Source organism: Dipodomys spectabilis, unplaced genomic scaffold (genome assembly GCF_019054845.1).
Source record: "Dipodomys spectabilis isolate Male_0828 unplaced genomic scaffold, ASM1905484v1 ptg000333l, whole genome shotgun sequence".
NCBI classification, from domain to species: Eukaryota; Metazoa; Chordata; class Mammalia; order Rodentia; family Heteromyidae; genus Dipodomys; species Dipodomys spectabilis.
In genome coordinates, this window is record NW_024871010.1 from 2,616,025 (window position 1) to 2,624,935 (window position 8,911).

Here is an 8,911-nt window from a genome sequence, read left to right on the forward strand (position 1 = left end):
AATGCGTCTTGATCAATGTTACCTTTTCAGCATTCTCTCCCAATTCTCCAAGCCACCCCTTCCTTTACTTATCTTAATTCTAGGTTATGTATGGAAAGTTTTGCAATTTACCAAAGCTGTTTTTGTGTACTCTGCATCTTGATTTGTGTCACATCTTCACACACACCCTTTTGACACACCCTTTCCCTTATTATGTCTTAATTCTGTGGTTTGGATTCTTGCCTGCATTCTCCAACCTTCCCCCTTCATCAACCCCTTCTTTTCCCTTCCCTCTCCCTTCCCTTCTTACTAGCACCCATTTCCTGGTTTTATTTTGCTGGGCTTTGACTTAAAATCTACACAATTGCTAATGAGTGATTTTTTTAGGTACTGGGGTTTGAACTGGAGCCTTGAGCTCTTGCTCAGCTTGCTGACAGCTAGTGCTGTAATTCCTGGTTTCTGGTGGTTATTTTGGAGATGGAGTCTAGTAGACTTTTTGCCTGGGCCAGCTTCAAACCGCAATCCTCTGTATCTGTCTTCTGAAGAGCTAACATGAAGCATGACCCACTTGTGTCTACTTCTAATGGGTTTTAATGAAATTAATGGGTTGAATTCAAATATTCTGTTCTTTACCCACCTCTTTCCATCAGTAGCTGTTCAACTCATTTTTTTCTGTTCCTGTTATTATCACCAAGTCCCTCTTTTCTCTCTTTTCTTCTTGTTGCTTAGGTGCCTGGTCCATATCTAGCAGGTTTATACCTTAAGTCCGCTTTTCCTTTGGAGTTCGTATGGGATCTCGCTTAGCCAAACCCCAGCAGGATAACTTCTCACAGTTGTCCTACGTGCCTGTACCCACAGGCAGGCACTGTAATAATTTGAAATCTCTGCAAGGCTTGACCCCCAGTATTCTAAAATGAGTCCTCAGTTCCACATAGCAATCTGTTTCAGGGTTTCACTTTTACCACCTTTACAGCTTAGTCCTTCTTATCTGCTCAGAACTCTGACACTACCCTTTCCCTTTCGCCCCAAACCTCCTCTTTCATTCTCCCTGTGCAGCTTTGTGTCATAAACAAGGTGGGAGCCATCAGATGGGAACTTCACAGTTTTTTCCCTGTCAAAGGTACAAACCGGTCTATAGCCACTCACCTCCTAAGTTCCTGACTTCCTGGTAAAAGCCCATCTTGTCACAGCTTTTAGAGCTTTTGGTCTTCTCTCTCTACTTCATAGAAGCTTCATATGTCCGGTTTTTCCCCTCTGTAGTCATCTCATTTCTCCCAGCTCTGGTCTTGGAATCAACAGTTTAAACACAGTCATTCTCATGCTGGTTCTGGGACTTGAACTCAGAGATTCATGTTGTCTCTTGGATTTTTGCTCATGACTGCTAGAGCCATGCCTCCACTTTTGCTATTTTTGCTGGTTAATTGGAGATAAGAGTCAGAAGGATTTGTGTAACCAGGCTGGCTTCGAACTGTGGTTCTCAGATCTCAGCCTCCTGAGTAGCTAGGCTTACAGGTGTGAGCCACTGGAGCTTGGCACTCAGAAATCTGCTGACCCTTCTCTTGACCCTCCATTCTCTCATGCTTCACTTTTTCTGAGTTGTGTGCACTCTTTCTTCATTTACATACCCCATCTTCATTCCACACTTCACTCTTGCCCTCTTTGTGTTCTGGAAGCTGTCACCATGTCTCCTGATGTAATGGATGTTTCAACCTGAGTCTTCTTGGTTCTCAGAATCATTGGACTTTATTGATTTCTTAAACATGTCCTCTAACTGGCTTCTGATATCACTGTACTGGTTTTCCTTCTGTGTCTCAGCATCTCCTTTAAAGGCTCATCCTTGCCTTGTAGGTCTTTTAAAATGCCATCTCTTTCAGCTTCTCTTATTCTAGAGCCTGTTTGTGGGATCTTATGTATCCTGTGCCTTAAACTGTCAGGTATATCTCCAGAATTATCTCTGAGTCCTTCCTTCAGTATAATTTTGGCCACCTCCCCTGATCCCATATATTCCTTGTACTCCACATCTCCAGGATTTAGCAAATTACTTTCATTACAAGCCTCTGAGCCTCCTCAGTTGTTTCCACAAAGTAGAAGCCTAGGAATAACCTATGGAACTCCCTTTGTGACTCCCTCTCCAAAATTCAATCCTTCCCTCTGTTCTGTGTGATTTGTACCATACCTCCAACAGCACAGTCATCTGGCTGTCACGTGGCTCCCTGCATTTTCACCTTGTGTACCAAAGTGGCATTCAGACTGCTGTTCCTTCTACCTCACTGCATACCTCCCCCCAGTGATTTCCTGTTCTTTTATAGTTTCTGACCTGACCTACACAGTCCTACATGGTCATGCCTCCATAGGACCCCCGGTTCCACCTGTGCCTTCCCTGGGTTCACCTCATGTCTCCTATTTTTAATCTCAGACATACCTGTCCTCTCCTACTATCCTCACATCTGACATGCTTTCACAAGTATTGATTTCCTGTTCTCTATACTTCTTCCACTCATCTTCACCTTCAAACCATTAGAACTTTTAAGGAAGCGTGTCTAAAGAGCATAGACTTGGACCCAGAGTGCTGAGTACAAATTGTAGCTCCACCACTCACCAGACTGGAAAATTTATTTAATCTTTCTTCAGTAGTTCTGTTTTCTTCATCTGTAAAATGGTAATAATACAGTACTTATGCTACAGGGTTGTTTTAAGGAGTGTGTGTATGTGTAAGGGAGAGAATGTACACATAATGCCTAGCATCTGGTTAGCACTATAGACACATCATTGTGAATATATCTATCTATCTATCTATCTATATAGATATAGATATAGAAATAACAATGTTATCACTGTGACTTATTATAAGAGTAAAAAGGCCACAATGATTGTTGATTATCAGAAGAATTAATTTGCTATTCAAAGTTGATGGGAACCTGCTTTGTTCTCATAACTCCACATTTCTCCCATGATCACTCACCTACCACCCCTCCCACCTCCGGGTCCTTCCTGGTTTTCAGGAGTACTTCATACCTGACCCCATCTGAAGTGCAAGACCAAAGCCAGGCACTGATGGCTCACTCTTGTCATCCCAGTTACTCAAGAGGCTCAGATCTGAGGATCACAATTCAAAGCCAGCTCAGGCAGGAAAGTCCATGAAACTCTTATCTCCAATTAACCACCAGAAAACCAGAAGTGGCACTGTGGCTCAAGTGGTAGAGAAGTAGTCTTGAGCTGAAGGGCTGAGAGACAGCACCTAGGCCCAGAGTTAAAGCCCTATGACTGACAAAAAAAGTGAAGGGAAGTTCACGACTAGGATGATACCTCAGCTAGAAAATCCCAAATGGAATATAAATTCCAAACAGAACAGTTTGGATAATAAATCCCCAATAGGACCAGATGAAGAATCTCCAAGAAAAGTATAACAACTCTTTCCTGATCTCTTCTTCCAGCCCAATCCTTTTATCTATCCAAAGACCTATATTAAGGACTTACTTCTCCGGTCTTGTCCCAATCTTCTTATGTACCTAAGGATGGAATATGAAAGATTGACCACCACCCTACTGTCCCAGGTGCATATGGACACCAAGCAAAACCCAGGTATGTGTGGACTTGATGTGCAGGCAGAGCAGTCTGACCCAAGCCTGGCCTCCAACATTCCACTGTGAGCTGATTGAATGTCCCCACCTCTCAGCCCTAATAGCCTTTTGATAACCTCCTTGATAACCTCTGCCCCCTGACTGAGACTCCACAAAAGTCCACCTCCAACCCCACCTCCTTGTAGCCTCCATTCCTCCAGGAAGTTTGGTTGCCACTTGCTGATTCTCAGTAAGTAGTCCTAGCCTGTCAAGATGGAGAGTCCACCACCATGCCATACCACCAGCCGACAAGGAGTGGGTGAGGCTGTAAGAGCTGTTATAAGTTTATATCAGCTTTTAAGATTTACTACATTATTTTTCTTTTCTTTTTTAAACTTTTATTGTGAAAATATCATACAGAGGGGTTACAATTACATGGGAAATGTAATGAGTACATTTCTTATCAAGCATTGTTGCCTCCTCCTTTGTTTCCCCTTCCTATCCCTTCCCATCTTGCCCCCCTCCCCGCCTCTGCCCGGCCAAAGTTGTAAAGTTAGTTTTCAACATAATGACTTGTATATCTCATTGTTGCAATGGGTCCACCTGTATCTCTATTTAAATGGTTTTTTTTTTTGCCTTCCCCTACACAATTCATACCAACATCAAATACAATGTAAGCAAGGGTTATTCCCTGTGGGCTGGTGGTATGGCTTGGTGGTAGACCTCTTGTCTAGCATGTAAAAGTCCCTGAGTGTTACAAAAAAACAAACATAAGCCTCAATCCATTGTATCTGGCCAGAATATATTGAATTTTACATGCCACTATAAGAAACAATTTTGTTTTAAGGTTGGAAAGTGGTTATATTACCTAAATGATTAGCAGATATCCTTTTATTTATTACACATGATGTTCTCATTTCACTTCTTTTACTTGTATGTTTTGATATAAAATCAGAAATATGAAATATTCAGATGATGTGGGAGAGAAAGGATGTTTTAATTTGGCACTGATTGGAGTGGGAGGAGATTGAAATCAAGTGAATGCATGGCACATGTCAGTTTTCATAATAACCTAAACATCTCCCCAGTTTGTACAGAAATTTGACACTCAAGCATATCATAACTTTGCATAATACATAATATTTTCATTGACGACTTTCTTTCTGAGAATGACTAAACATTGTGTGCATTCACATAAAAATATAGTACTGACTTCTATCAAGGATCTTTCTGTTTTACTTCTAAATTAAACTTCTGAAAAATTTTAAAGGCTAAAACACATGAAAACCTGAGAAAAACTGAGTTCACTGTCACTGAATTATATACAAGGAAAGAAGAAACAACATTTTTTAGGTATCAGACTTAAATAAATAGGATAACACAATAGATTTAAATTGTACAAAGGAAACCATTAAAAACAAAGACATCAGAGTAAGGAAAACAACTGGAAAATTAATCTTTAATTCTTATTACATTTTGTATATTAAATATTGTAAATATTTTTTAAAAAGATGGAGAGCCCAACCTGCTCCTATCTCTTTTTCTATTTTTCTTAACAAAAACTACAAAATATGTTGGAAAAATAGGATTAATATTTAATATGATGAATTAAGCCATGAGTTGCCTAAATAAAGAGATATAAATTTATATGAATGTTGGGAAATTACAAGAACTGGATACCTCTGGGAACACATAATATTCTTTTTGAACCAATGAACATTTATATATAGTTGGGTGATATAAGGGTGAGTAACAGAATGAATTATAGCATCATCCTAACCTTCATATTTATGGAGATACTGTAGCATTCATAAAAGACTAATGATTGTGTGATCTATCTGAGAGATGGCAATCTCCATGAGGTCTAGTCAACAAATCTCTGCTGATGATAGCTGTTACTAAGCATCTAGTTGAACTGCTGGTGCTGTCCCATAGAGCAGCCAGGTTGACCAACCATGCTGAGAAATCCTTGTTTCTGTACTCCCTTGTCAAGCTTTTGAAAGTTGGAAAAACTATATCAAATGACAATGACACTGGCTGATCTCAGTCTTGCCTAATACTGATTTAACATTGCTGCTTTCAATAATATATAATGTGCACTTCTCAGTTATATAAACTCTAGATGGATAATGTTTTCTTTTTACTGACAATCACAGTTGCTCTTCTTTTTTGATGTTGCTTCCTTAGAGGAAGTTGAAATGTTCCTTGTCCCATACGTTCAATAATATGTGAGGATAACTGTCACAACTAGTATTTTGTTATAAAAAATAACATTTCTTAAGTATTACTGTGTGCCAACATCTTCTCTTTATAGAACTTCTGTGTATTAATTCACTGAACTCTGGACTGCTCTGAGCAGTTAACTGTTAACTTTCTTACATGGAAGCACAGGGGTTAAACAACTTATTAGTAAGTACACAGACAAAATTTGAGTCTAAAAGTACATCAGACAGAGAATAGTAGGAATCGTTAATTGGCATTCAGATGGTTATCCTGTTAGGGACTTCCCTTAGTTGGGCACAGGTTGCTCAGTCCTATAATCCTAGCTCCTCAGGAGGCTGAGATCTGAGGATTGAGATTCAAAGACAAGCCTAGGCAGGAAAGTCCATGAGATGCTTATCTTGAAGTAACCACCAGAACTGAAAGTGGCAATTTGGTTCAAATTGGTAGAGCACTAGCTTTGAGAAAAAATGCTCAGGGTCAGAGCCCAGCCTCTGAATTCAAGCCCACAATGGACACACACACACACACATACACACACACACACACACACACACACACACACACACACACACAGAGAGAGAGAGAGAGAGACAGAGAGACAGAGAGACAGAGAAAGAGAGAACTTCTCTTAAAATGAGAAGATATCGGTTCTGTCATCTTGGGGATTGCCAGAAGGATCACTGATGATTTCCCTAGATAAGATTGATGGAACAACCACCCCATTCCTTCCCTTCATGAAAAGAAAATGTTGGGAATATGTTTCCTTCCTTGCTAGCTTGTACCAGGGTTTGAACTCAAGGATTCAGCTTGCTTGCTTGTCACTCTACCACTTAAGTCGTGCTTCCAACCTAGCTTTTTTTGTTGGTCATGGGGCTTGACCACTGGGCCTAGGCGCTGTTCCTGATCTCTTCAAGTCAAGGCGAGTGCTCTACCACTTGAGCCACAGCGCCACTTCCAGTTTTTTACTGGTTATTTGGAGATGAGTCTAACATACGTTCCTCCCTGGGCTGGCTTTGAACCACGATCCTCAGATCTCAGCCTCCTGAGAAAGTAGGATTATGGGTATGTACCACCAGTGCCAGTCCAGCTAAGCTTTTCCTGGTTATTTGTGAAATGGAATCTTGTATTCTTGTTATTCACAAAAGCTCAATTTTCCTATATAGGACTGTAGTTACGAGCCACCGTGGCCTAGCTGAGTAAGTATTAATACAAGGTATCTATCCTCTATTGCATTTTGTTTCCAAGTGTATTCGTATAAACAGTGAAGATTTTGCATATTTATGTGTTAGGTTAAATTTGTTTGCCTCAGTCATATCTGGTTAGTAACTTTTGCTTAGTTCTTTGGTTCACTGTATTTTTTCCTATATTCAGGTAGAAAGGTACCTTAGTGAAAATATGGATTTGTGGACTGGTGTTTTAGATATTCTCTTAGAATATCACAACTCTTTTTCTAAGCCCCATTACCCTCTTACTCCCTAAATCTAAACGTAGTACAAAGGTGAAGGCTTTAGAGATACAATGCAGTATCCTTGTGGTACCCTGGAGCCCCTGCAAGGTCACCACACGGACCTCTGATGGGTCTTCGTGGGCTGGTCATGGGGACCTTCCCAGGACACACATTCAGAAGTTCCACTCCCCTTCTTGGGACCGGAAGCAACATGTACCACATATACTTTCTATTTTCTAATGTTTTCCTTCAGTGATATAAACAGAACCAGAACATAGAAATATTATGTTTTATTACGCAATATATATTAACTATATTATTTCAACCTTTAAAACCATTGTAATATTTTATATACAGTTGGTATTCTTTCTGTAATTCCTTATTTTTTATTTTTGAATGTAACTAAAGTAATATAGTTTGTGCATATTTTATCATTCTAGTATAACTACATTTGCACTACTTACATGCAACATTTTTCAAATTCTGATATTTAATACTGTGTTTTTGGATAACAACTTTATTGTACTTTTATTTCAGTTTGCCATTATGGCCTTATAAATACAAACAATAAAACCTATTTTTGCTAGTATAGAGTTCAATGTCCTTTGGAAACTGCAGACTCAGGATATGACATTGTGCATACACTAATGTGTATAACCTTATTTACAACTGCTCCATAAAATTAGTAGTTTAGATGGCAGCCTCTTCATGCCCACTGGGCATGCTGGGGCCTCTGGTGAAGTAGAAGCCTAACTGCAGCTCGCCCACCTTCTGCAATACCAGGGGACTGTGGGAGAAGAAGACATGCTGGCGGGCTAGGATGTTGCCACAGCACAGAGCCAGCTGCAGTTACTGGAAGCTCTACCTGGGCATAGGCATACATGGCACGGTGCCCACTGAAGCACTCTAGCACCCGCCTGTAGGCCCAGGGCCTGAATGACCCTTCCTTGGGAAGGGTCATCATGCATTGCATGATGGGGTCGACTGAATCAAAGCCATTCTCCAGATCTGCTTGTACATAGATAGCCTTCTTGGAGCAGGGGAAAACTCTGTTGTGCTGCAAGAAGAAAGACAGACACAGAGGTGGTAACTCCAACTTTTGTACCCAAGTCAGTGTGGAAGATTTCTTCCCTGCACCCTCCCACCGGATCAGTCTGTCCAGCTCCTTGTCCTTGGAATAGCAACCATTGACACTCATGTCAGGTACTAATGGCTCCTCTTTTGTGTTGGTTAATTGATATAAAGAGAGCCCCTCCCTCAGACAACAAAGTTATATTCTGGGTTTCGAAAACATTCTGTTTCTGAGCATTCCCAGTGTTTGGTTTTTGTATTCTTTCTTGTAAATTCTTGTGAAATTTGTATTTTAGGTGTTGAAGTGTGGGGAGGAGCAGCCAGATTATGAACATAGTTTCCTACAAGCCTTTTATCTTAAAAGGAAAACAGATTCCCCTCTAAAATTGCCTATCAGTCAATAAATTTGTGAGGGGAACAGGCTATTTTCTCCTAAGATCAAAATGTGCTAGTTTTATATGCATGCTTTATGTGTTCAAAATACAATTAAGTCATTCTCTATCATGGAAACGATTGGCCAAACCTAAGAGTTAAGTGTCCTGGGAGCTAGAAGAAGGATTTTTGTGAGCTTTACCAATGCGGGGGGAGAGGTGAGAGGTGTTAAAATCAACACATTATTTTGTAGAATCAA